Genomic DNA, 12,156 nt, shown 5'->3' with positions numbered 1-12,156 from the left:
GCGAGCGCTCGGCGGGGCGGGGCTGGGCGGCCCGGCGGCGGGGGCGGGCCCGAGCCCGAGGCCGCGCCTCCCTCCCTCCCACCCGCCCGCGCCGAAGGTGGCCGCGTCGGCGGGGGGCCGGGGGCTCGGGGGTGCGGCGGCGGCCCCGGCTCCCCCACCCCGCGCCTGTCGCCGCGCCGCCTCGCCTCTGCAGGCCGCGGGGACGCGCCCCAAGAGTGGGAGGCCCGAGTCGGGTGGGCCTGACCCGAGGGGCTGGGAAGGGACGGTCCCCTGGGCGGGGCGCCCGGAAGCCTCTGGAGCCAGCGCGCTCCGGGAGCCGTCAGGGATGCCGAGGGGCGGCGGGAGATGTGCGCGGAACTGTGGCTCTTTGCGGCGAGTGGGCAGAGACCCGCCTCTGAAATCCAGTGGAAACTGAAAGGCTCCACCAGGCGCACACGTATAAAGCTTTGATGCCCTGTTAGCGGATCAGAAGCCCCGAGCCTCAAACTGAGAAATCCTGTTATAGCAAGTTCCTAACCAGGCAGACAGGAGAGCCCTGCTGTGGTTTACTTGGCGCAAGGCTGAGAAACAAAACCAAAACCAAGAAAGGACACCAGCGGGCATCCTCGGTTAATGTGTTTATTTGATTCATTGTTTCATTCACCGCACCGAGTGCCTTCACGCTAGCCTAGGTTGGGCACAGGGGTAAAGCCAGAACAGGGCTCCCGTGGCATGAAGTCAACAACCTAGTGGGAAAGCTTGTCATTAATCACAGAAGCATGCTATTAAAGGAATAATTAAAAACGGAATATGGAACTTTGAGAAACTGACCCCTTCCAGTCTGTTCGCTTTCCTTCCAAAGGTAAAATTTTGTTACAAGATTGACCTGCTGACTTTTGTAAATTACACATGTCCTCGCCCCAAGAGTCTGGAACAAACTACAGGGTTGTAGTGCCTGGATCTAACTAAAGATTTTGCTGCCGGCTCATTCCAGGCTATGGCCCTTGTTAGCTAGCTGCGTGTTTATGTGCGGTGCCCAGTGCATCCACCCATCACTGCTCTCTCCCCATTTGGTCGCTTCTGGCCCCTCTTTTCCACTGACTCTCTTCTCACAGGGGAGGGGACTTCAAGCCAGATCCTCTTGGGCTTCTGCACTCATACCCCATCAGTGGAACATCAGTAGATAGCCTTCAGCAAAGGCCTGAAGAGGAAAAGTGACGGCCGGTGTGGAATAAAATGACATTCTACTTATACTTCTGCCAGTTGGTTGGTTTTTTCCCCCAGTTTGTTTGAAATCGGGAGGCAAACTAGACACTTCAACCTCCATGCTCTGATGACAATTCATCCCCCGCCCCCCCATCACCACGTTAGACCAAGCCAGCGGAGGCTCACACCCAATTTTTATCCCTTCATCCCCTCCAATCCATTCTCCAGCTGGAGTGACTTCCTAAAATAAATCTGATGATGTCACTCAACTCTTAAGAGCTGTTCAAGTGGAGACTTGCCTGAGGATGCCGCTTGACTCCCTGCCTGACCCCATGATCACTGAGATCTGGCCCTCCTGATTCCTCAGCTCTAGTCTCCCACCAACCCCCTAAACGCTAAGTAGTATTGGATTCTTTGCAGTTCCTCAAATGACAATGCTCTCTCTTGTGCCTGAGACTTTGCGTCATAAACTACTTCTGCTCCCCTGGATTTCTCACCACTCATGCATTCCTGTCCCTTCACCCCTTTCATTTAGCCCCCCGCCAATGATCCGGTTAAAATTAGTTCCACAAATCACCCACTTTCCTGACAAGCTTACCCTTCCCCCTCCTCCCCCACATGAGGTTAAGGGCCCCATCTGATCATGCCTGCCAAGTCCAGTATATCCCCTGTATCTAACGGTTATCTCCCCCCTTAGAAATTCACATAGTGCCTGTCATAGGGTAATGATTCAGTACAGTGAGGGAGTAAATGATTGAGTGAAAGAAAAAACACGCTTCTTCCATGAAACTTTATTTGGATTCTCATTACTCTAGTTCCTTCATTCATTTTCAAATGTTTTTAAAACATCTACCATGAGCCAGCCATTGTGACTAGATCAAAGTCAGACCTGGTACTTGCTCTCGTGGCGCTCAGGCTAGCACCTCGAAGGGCTGCACAGGTAATCAGGATAGAAAGCAGAAGGATCCTGGGTACTTGCTCTGCCTCAGACCAGAGAAGGCACTGCTGGGAACTTTCTGGAACGTGGACTTCATTCCAATGCAAGACTGACACGCACTGGCCTTCGCACAACAGAACTTAAATAGGCAGGGAAGACAGATAAGCAATTACAAGACAGTGGGGGAAGTGTGATGTGCTATGAGGGGCGAGAAGGCTAATCTGGGAAGAAGTTCTAGAAAGACAATGCATACAGTGGAAAATCCCACTTCATGATGAGACATGTTGAAACAGTGGCTCACAAACTAGCACAATAATTTCTAGCCAACGTCTTTGGCTTTTCTCTCTGTGGATCATCTAGCACTTGTACAAAATTGACAAATAATGAGGAAGTTAACCTCTTTCGGATCACTAGGAGCGGTGAGGAGGCTGAGAAGTAGCTCCTCTTCGGGTTAGAATGCTCAATTTATTTTCCTAATGATGACTACACCCAAGAAAGCAGGACTGGCTCACCACTCCAGTGAGCGGCGGAAGGCCGCTGAGTCAAAAGGGCTGTTGACACCCACACCAGCAGGAGACTGAGTCATGCTCACCTAGATTGGAGGCAGAGCTGTCTTCTTTCTAGCAAAGCTAAACTTTGAATGATGTCTAAAAGTAATAATTAGACAACTTCTGTTCTCAGAGAAGCAGCATCCGTGGGGCGCCTGGGTGGCTCAGTCAGTTACGCATCTGTCTTCGGTTCAGGTCATGACGCCGGGTTCCTACGATCCAGCCCCCCTCCTCTGGAAGACTGCTTATCCCTCTCCCTGTGCCCCTCCACCCCCACCCCACTTGTGCTCTCTCCAGCTTGTCCTCTCTCTCTCTCAAGTAAATAAATAAAATCTTAAAAAAGAAGAAGCATCCATGTTTGCACATACACATTGGCTCCCCATTAGCCTGCACCTGGCCCATGGAACTGCTGGGCACTTCTGGGTTATTCAACTGCCTTCTGGGTATTTGTCCAGACATTAAAGGATTAGTTCAGGCAGGAAAAACTTTGAACCCATCAAATGGAGAAATATTTAAAATAATTTATCTGATATATCTCAATAAAAAAATGGATAAAATAAAAGTAGATTTTTCTGAAACTTTTTTTGGCTTTCCATATCTATAGAGAGAAGAGTGTAGTGGTTATGAGCTTGAACTCTGGAGAGAGACTGTCTGGCACCTACCTCCTAGTGTTAAATGTTAAATGCATGAATACACCATGTTTCATTGAGTGTAAGTCATGCATATGCCCACTGAACATTTCTGAAGTTGAGGTGCATTTTACAATTGATAGTGTGGCAGAGTTTAATTGTCTCAGGGCTATGTAAAAATAATTGTGCATCTTTTTTTTATTATTATGTTCTGTTAATCACCATACATTACATCATTAGTTTTTGATGTAGCGTTCCATGATTCATTGTTTGTGCATAACACCCAGTGCTCCATGCAGAACGTGCCCTCTTTAATACCCATCATCAGGCTAACCCATCCCCCCACCCACCTCCCCTCTAGAACCCTCAGCATCTTATAATCAGTGTTGTCTTAGATGTGATGAAAATCAGGATACAAAAAAGAGCTTAGAAAAGTGCATAGCCAAAAAAAAAAAAAAAAAGTGCATAGCACACAGAAAATACTATATAAGTATTTAATAGATTATAGATAAAAAATATAAATATAGTTCCTCTAACTTCATCAGAGCCAGTCAGTATGGCTCATTTTAAAACAGTCGTCCATGTTGGCAATGGCAGATAATGACATGACTGACCCATTTGCCAGGAAAGAGAGAAGCTGCTCTTAACACCTGGCTTGGAGTTGGAGGAGACATCTGATATCCATCCCTGTGTCTTAGCAAGATCTCAGAAAAATATGTATCTGAGAGCTGCTGAGACATGGGCACCCTGAATGGGCTAATAATGTGGCACCGCTCTAGGTCAATATTCTTTATCTAATTATTTATTGGAGAGACTGGATGCTCTGACACACGGCAGAGAAGTAGGACCTCTGACAGTGGGGCTCAGCAATCCAGCTGTGGCCCCAAACCTGCATGTACCAGGGAACACACCAAAACTGTATAGCTAACCACCACCTTTAGAAGGGTAGTGACCATCTGACTACTCAAGAGGGCCCTTTGGAGATTTTACACCCTCCCCAAGGGGCTCATCAAAGTATTGCTTTCCAATCATATACAGCATTCTCCCCAAGAGAAGGTTCAATAAATATATGTATTTTTAAATATCATCACATTTCTGGTAATGCTTTAGCAAACCTTGGAGACTCATCCTATGAGTGACTCCCATGCCTCTTCCCATCAGCCATAATTCAGCTCAACTTCTGGGCCTCAAAAGGCCCAGATGACAGGCAGGCAGACGTTAAGTGGGTGTTGTATATTTAGAGAGGGGATCAAAAGCAGCTTCTGTTGTCTTTTGTTTCTTGCTGATTACATGTTCTCTTTTAAAATGTATTCAACTGTCAATGTGAGAATGCAGAACATTCTGTGTTAAACTTTCATTATTTTTCATTTTCTTCATTGTGAATAATTCGTATATTTCTACTTATCTAGAACAAATATATATTTCCTTTGTATTAAGAAAGTTAAAAAAAAACTTTCCAACAGCAATCAGAAAAAGGAAATAAAGGCATCCGAATTGTTAAGCAAGAAGTAAAACTCACACTGTTTGCGGATGACATGATACTATATAAATGAAACTCTAAACACTCCACCAAAAAACTACTAGAACTGATAAATGAGTGCAGTAAGGTTGCAGGATATAAAATCAACGTACAGAAATCCGTTGCATTTCTATACACAAATAATGAAGCAGCAGAAAGAGAAATTAAGAAAACAATCCTGTTATAATTGCACTAAAAATAATAAAGTATCTAGAAATAAACTTAAGGAAGGAGGTGAAGGATCTCATGGACTGGAAAAACCAATATTGTTCAAATGTCCATACTACCCAAAGTGATCTACAGATTTAATGCAATCTTTATCAAAATACCAACAGCATTTTTCACAGAATTAGAACAATCTTAAAATTTGTATGGAACCCGAAAAGACCCTGTATCACCAAAGCAATCTTGAAAAAGAAAAACAAAACTGGAGGTAACACAATTCCAGATGTTAAATTATATGACAAAGCTGTCATAATCAAAACGGTATGGTACTGACACAAAACTGGGCACATAGATCAATGGAACAGAGTAGAAAGCTCAGATAAAGCCACAATTATATGGTCCATCAATTTTCCACAAAGGAGGCAAGAATATAAAATGGGGAAAAGACAGTCTCTTCAACAAATGGTTTGGGGAAAACTGGACAGCAACATGCAAAATAATGAAATTGGACCACTTTCTTACACCATACACACACACACACACACACACAAAAAAAAAAACCTCAAAGTGGATTAGGGACCTAAATGTGAGACCTGAAACCAAAAAAATCCTAGAAGAAAGCTCAGGCAATAATTTCTCGAACATCGGCAGTAACAGTCCCCCGAGAAACAAAAGCAAAAATAAATTACTGGGACTACATCAAAATAAAAAGTTTCTGCGCATCAAAGGAAACCACCAACAAACTAAAAGATAACCTACTGAATGGGAGAAGATATTTGCAAATGACATATCCAATAGAGGGTTAGTATCCAAAAGATATAAAGAACTTACACAACTCAACACCAAAAGAAACCAAATAATCCAATTAAAAGATGGGCAGAAGACATGAACAGACATTTCTCCAAAGATGGCCAACAGACACATGAAAAGATGCTCGACATCACTTATCATTGCAAATCAAAACCACAATGAGATATCACCTCACACTTGTCAGAATGGCTAAAATCAAAACCACAAGCAACAGCAAGAGTTGGCAAAGATGTGGAGAAAAAGGAACCCTCGTGCACTGTTGATGGGAATGCAAACTGGGGCAGCCACTGTGGAATAGAGTATGGAGGTTCCTCAAAAGGTTAAAAATAGAATTACCATATGATCCAGTAATCACACTACTGGGTATTTACTATGCCAAAAAAAAAAAAAATACAAAACACTAATTTGAAGGGATATATGCACCCTGTGTTTATTGTAGCATTATTTATAATAACCAAATAATGAAAACAGTCCAAGTGTCCATCAATAGATGAATGGATAAAGATGTGGAGATATATACAATGGACTATCATTCAGCCACAAAAAAGAATGAAATCTTGCCATTTGCAACAACATGGATGGATCTAGAGAGTATAATGCTAAGCAAAATAAGTCAGTCAGAGAAAGGCAAATACCATATGGTTTCACTCGTATATGGAATTTAAGAAACAAAACAAGTAAAAGGGAAAAAAGAGACAAACCAAAAAATAGACTCTTAACCCTAGAGAACAAACTAGTGGTTACCAGAGGGGAGGAGGATGGGGGGATGGGTGAAACAGGTGAAGGGGATTAAGAGTACACTTATTGTGATGAGCACTGGGTGATGTATGAAATTGTTGAATCACTGTATTGTACGTCTGAAACTAATGTAACACTGTATATTAACTACACTGGAATAAAAAAAAAACTTTCCAGGGAAAAAAGAAACTGAAGTTCTATTAACATGTTGATAATAGGAAGAAAAATTAGAAAACAAGAATAAACAATTGTATACATGAAATGATCACACTGTGTGAACATACGCAAAAATAAAAGACTGAGAATTCACTAATTGTCTCCGCGTGATAGGATAAGTAAAATTATTTTATTCTATTTTTGCATATTTCAAATTTTAAATAGAGAAAATATCTTACAAGAGGAAAAATAAGAAAACACCTTTTTTTTTTTTTAAAGAGAGACAGATCGATCTTGGAGGGGTGGGGAGGGGCAGAGGAAGAGAAAGAGAGGGAGAGAATCTTAAGCAGACTCCACGCTGACCAAGGAATCAAAATCAAGAGTCTGACGCTTAACCGACCCAAGAAAACACATCTTTAAAGCAAATAATATTAGGGGCGCCTGGGGGGCTCAGTCGGTTGTGTCTGACTCTTGATTTTGGCTCGGGTCATGATTTCAGGGTCATGAGTTTGAGCCCCCATTGGGCACCATGCTCAGTGTGGAGTCTACTTAAGATTCGGCCCCTCCCCACCCCCCACTGCTCCTGCACACCCATGCCCACATACTCTCTCTCTCTCTCTCAAAAAAATATAAATAAGCAAAGCAAGTAATATTAAATTTAGAAACCACTAAATTTAGTAAGTATAAATTTTTAAAAATCTCTCAGGAGGATTTCCTTTCCACTAGTTGTTCATAGATCACCAAGGCACCTGGTCATTCTTCTCTATAATACAAACATGACTTGGAAGCTCTGATGAAGCAAGAAGACCCAAATCCACACTCTGCAGATACGGATAAACTGCTAGGCTTGGTTGTCTTACCTAACAAGACAATTCAATATTATTACTAAATTGATATTAGTGTTACTAATGTTAATATTACCTAGTATTTGAGGTAGTCTGTTCAGGCTGCTGTAACAAAATACCACATACTAGGCGGCTTATAAACAACAAACATTTATTTTTCACAGTTCTGGAGGCTGAGAAGTCCAAGGGCAAGGTGCCAAGAGATTCAGTGAGTGAATTTCATCACATCCAAGACACCACTGATTATCAGATGCACCACTAAGGCAATTAAATTATTCCACATTCATGCTAAAACCCAAGAGGTTCGTGGTATGTCACCACCCTCCTTTGATTTGTCTAAAAAGGCTTTATTGAGAAAAATGGAAAGGAGCAATAAGAACCATGACATTGGCCATAGTCATTGAACTGTCTCCCTTGGTTTGTTAGCTAGTTCCCCTAGGTCCTAAATTTGGCCACCAGTGGTGATTAGGTGGCATCATTTTTACCAGACAGTATTATTGCTTGTCTCGATGTGGAGATGCCTCTTCTTCTTCTTTTTTTTTTTTTAAAGATTTTATTTATTTATTTATTTGAGAGAGAGAGACACAGCGAGAGAGGGAACACAAGCAGGGGGAGTGGGAGAGGGAGAAGCAGGCCTCCCGCTGAGCAGGGAGCCCGATGCGGGGCTCGATCCCAGGACCCTGGGATCATGACCTGAGCCGAAAGCAGACGCTTAACGACTGAGCCACCCAGGTGGCCCGGAGATGCCTCTTCTTGATGCTTTGTGCCCCTGCCTGCATCCCCCAAGAGCTCTGCCTCCACTTCCAGTGGCATTTAGACTGTGGATTCGGATCCCAGGTCTCTCATAGGCCTGTCCCTTCCACCTTGCCCAACACTGTGTGAGCCCCTTGCTGTTGCAGCAAGTCCTGCTATTAAAGTCGCTGGGCATTTGAGGCCTTGTCTTGGCTTTATTAATCTGTGCCACATGGACCCGTGGCCCAACAATGAGAGCATGCATCTGTTGCAATTCTAATATTAGCAACAAACACAAGTCACATCATCTTGTATAAAGAGAATATTGAGGGAGAAACATTTGGTCACTAGCAGAGATGTGGCAACATAAAACAAGGACCTCTGTCAACTGCTGGGCTGTCTGTTATTCAGGGGGGGAGAGATGGAGGAAGAGAGAAGAGTTGAGAGGATAAATCTTCCCCTCCTCCCTTCTGTTCTGCTGTCCTAGGGAAATGCACATACTCTGAGCAACTCCTGCACCGTCTGGCCCCAGGGCAGGCAGAGAGGAGCGCTGCCACCCTAGGAGGACAGAGGTCTGAGATGATGAGTCAGAAGCAGCCGTGCTTAGGTGTAGGAATACGGAAGGTGTGCAGACGGTCTACTGAGCTATCAAGTCATCTGAATTAGACACCTCTGGTCACATAACTTAGAGGACTCCAAGCATCTCACCTTTTTACCAGCTCCAAAGGTACCACAATTTTGTACTCCTGCCACTGAAATGAAACTGGGGGGGTATGGGGAGGTTGTCCACACATCATTTAGGAGAGTCTCCCTGACTGTGGGATCTCTGCAACCCAAACTGGCTGTTTAAAACAGGGAGCGTGTCTCAGATATCAATGGGCCAACTCCAGAAATGTTTCATTTGGCCTTTAGGGCTTTTAAATTTTGTAATTAGCTGCCAAATTTTAAAAACCTGAAGATTTTTTTTACTGAAATTGCAAGTTGCCAGCTACTCTGGAAAATTCGGAAAATGGCAGCCCCATGACCCTCATTCCCACAAAAACGATAGAAGGCGGGCCCCAGGGAGAGTCCTTGGTCTTACTGCGGGGCATAAACCAACATCTCGACAGTACCACTCACTTAAATAACTCGCATCAGCCCCGTAGGAGGGTGGATTTTCCACCAGGGGTCAAGGGTCTCACGGGAAAGGTCAGGAGATCTCTGGCCAGGTTTTCTCCAACTGAGCAGCCTGTGGGTGCCATGAGCAGTGGGCAGGAATGGATGGAGAGAGAAGGACCCCACCGCAAAGAAATACAAACTCCCACAGCTGAAAAGCCAAGCCCCCTCCGCACAGTGACTTGAGTGAAGGGGACAGTAGGAGCCAACACAGCCAGGACACCCGTGAGTCGCAACAGAGAGAAACAGAAACGTTGGCCAAGAAGCCTGCACAGAGCCTTGTCACATGTGCTGTTCCCTGGAATGAAGACGGGAATGGCGGGGGCAGGGAACGAAGAATGTGTCCTCTCTGTGTCCCTTCCTACTTCCACCAGACCTGAAGAGAAAGAAGACAAACCAGAACTCACTGGCACTTGCCGAAGAAACTGAACTCCCATCCACCCCTGCAGCCGAACTCCCCACGGACCGAATGCTAGATGGGTGAGCCTCATCTTGGCTGCACGTGGGCGTGGCCCAGGGAGCTTTCAAAATTTTGTACTCCTGCCACTGAAATGAAACTGGGGGGGTATGGGGAGGTTGTCCAGACATCAATATGTTTCAAATATGATTCCAAAGGGTTGAGAACCAGTGCACTGGAACTTGCTTGTCAGCCTTAAACTTGCCCATGACTCACCTGGGATCTAGTTAAAATGCAGATTCTGAGTCATAGGTCTGGGCTGGAGTCTGAGCTTCCACATTTCTGCCACGCTCAAAGGCCATGTCCATACTGTGGATCCAAACCATGCTTTGAGTGACAGGAAGCCACAGCCCTTTTCCTCTGTCATTCTGTTTCAAGTATTTTAGCAAGGGAGACTGACAGCCTGTCACCTCCAAGTCTGAAATGCAGGTAAGAGCAAAAAAATGAATAAAGGTAATAATAATGTTATTAAAGTAATACAAAATAATAATAAGAACATCAGTAATAGCAAGACTTTGTTGTGTGCTTTTTTTTTTAAGATTTATTTATTTATTTTAGGGTGCCTGGGTGGCTCGGTTGGTTAAGTGTCTGCCTTCGGCTCAGGTCATGATCCCAGGGTCCTGAGATCGAGCCCCACATCAGGCTTCCCTGCTCAGCGGGGGAGTCTGCTTTCCCCTCTGCTTCACACTCTGTCTCCTGAATAAATAAATAATATCTTGAAAAAAATAAAAAAATAAAGATTTATTTATTTATTTTAGAGAGAGAGAGAGCACACAAGTGAGCAGGGAGAGGGCGCAGAGGGAGAGAATCCTCAAGCAGACTCCCTGCTGAGTGGGATTCCCTTCTTCAACCTCGCCAGGCTTGATCCCACAACCCATGAGATCATAACCTGAGCCAAAACCAAGAGTCGGACACTCAACCGACTGAGCCACCCAGGAGCCTCTGTTGTCTGCTTTTTTGCCAAACCCTGTGCTGATGTTACACTTTTTTAAAATGCATATATTCAACAAGAAGTTGTGAATAGCTTGTTCTTAACTTTGAGCTGGTTACTACTGAGTGTTTTACTTACGGTGACTTATTTGATCTTCCCGACCCCTTTTGTTGTGGTTACTGCTATGATCATTTCCATTTTCGGGAAGAGGAAGCTGAAGCAGAGACAAGGCAGCTCACCAAGGTCACACTGGGTAAGCGCAGTGCGGGCTGTGTGCTGTTAAGCACTCCGTTAGACCATCTCTCCAGGGAGCTGGGGCCTCAGAGTTGTGAGTCACCTGCTCACGGTCACGCTAATCAGTGGCAGAGCTCGGCTTCAAATCTCCATCTGCTTGACTCTGCAGACTGACCTCTTGGAAGGAAAAATGAATAATGTACATATACTGCAAGTCAGTGTTCTCGGCACACTCCCAATATGGTAGCTGTATCTGCCTGTCTCTTTAGCTCTTTCTTTTACCTTTCTCCTAGACAACCAGGGTGAACTCTAGACAAGCAGTTTGGGGGGGGGTGTCTTTGTCCATTTGGGCTGCTGCAACAAAATATTATAAACTGAGTGTCTTAACCGTTATTTCTCAGAGTTCTAGAGACTAGATGTCTGAGATCTGGGTGCCAACATGGCCGTGTTCTTGGTGAGGGCCCACTTCCCGGTTTCCAGACTGCCACCTTCTTGCTGTATCCTCAGATGGTGGAGAAAGAAATCGTCTCGCTCAGGTCTCTTCTTAGAAGGGCATTAATCCGTTCATGAGTGCTCTACCCTCATGACCTAATCACTTCCCAAGGCCCCACCTGCAAATATCATCATACAGGGGATTCGGGTTTCAGTATATGAATTTTGAGGGCATGCATTCAGTCCATAGCTGGGTGGGGATGGGGGGGCAGATAGTGGGAAGACAGAATGGAACACAGGAAATGGAATTTAAATGACCCAGCTCTCTAAAGGAGCCAAGGAATGTCAATGCCATGGGCAGAGGAAGGGAGGGGTCTGACAGTAAGCCACATTCACTTTCCAGAGTGAAGCAGCCAGTGGGGAAAACTCAAAGCCAGCCCCCTTCGCCCTGCAGAACCAGGGAGAAAGGAAAAGAGATGTCTGGTGCAGTCATCATTCCCCCCCAAATGGTGGCAAGTGTCCATTTGCCAGGCACCATTGAGAAAAAGCAAGCAAGAGGGCTACCATGCGCCCAGGAACAGACAGAAACAGCTCTGAGAGCCCCACGGGGCTTTGGCCCTGAGCTTGAGGCTGTGCACCCCCCCCAAAAAAAGTTCCATCTCTCAAGGAGCTCTAAAACCAGC

Source organism: Mirounga angustirostris, unplaced genomic scaffold (assembly GCF_029215605.1).
Source record: "Mirounga angustirostris isolate CCGP_5_RB_7025 unplaced genomic scaffold, mMirAng1.0.hap1 SCAF_13, whole genome shotgun sequence".
NCBI classification, from domain to species: Eukaryota; Metazoa; Chordata; class Mammalia; order Carnivora; family Phocidae; genus Mirounga; species Mirounga angustirostris.
This window is presented reverse-complemented; position numbering follows the sequence as displayed.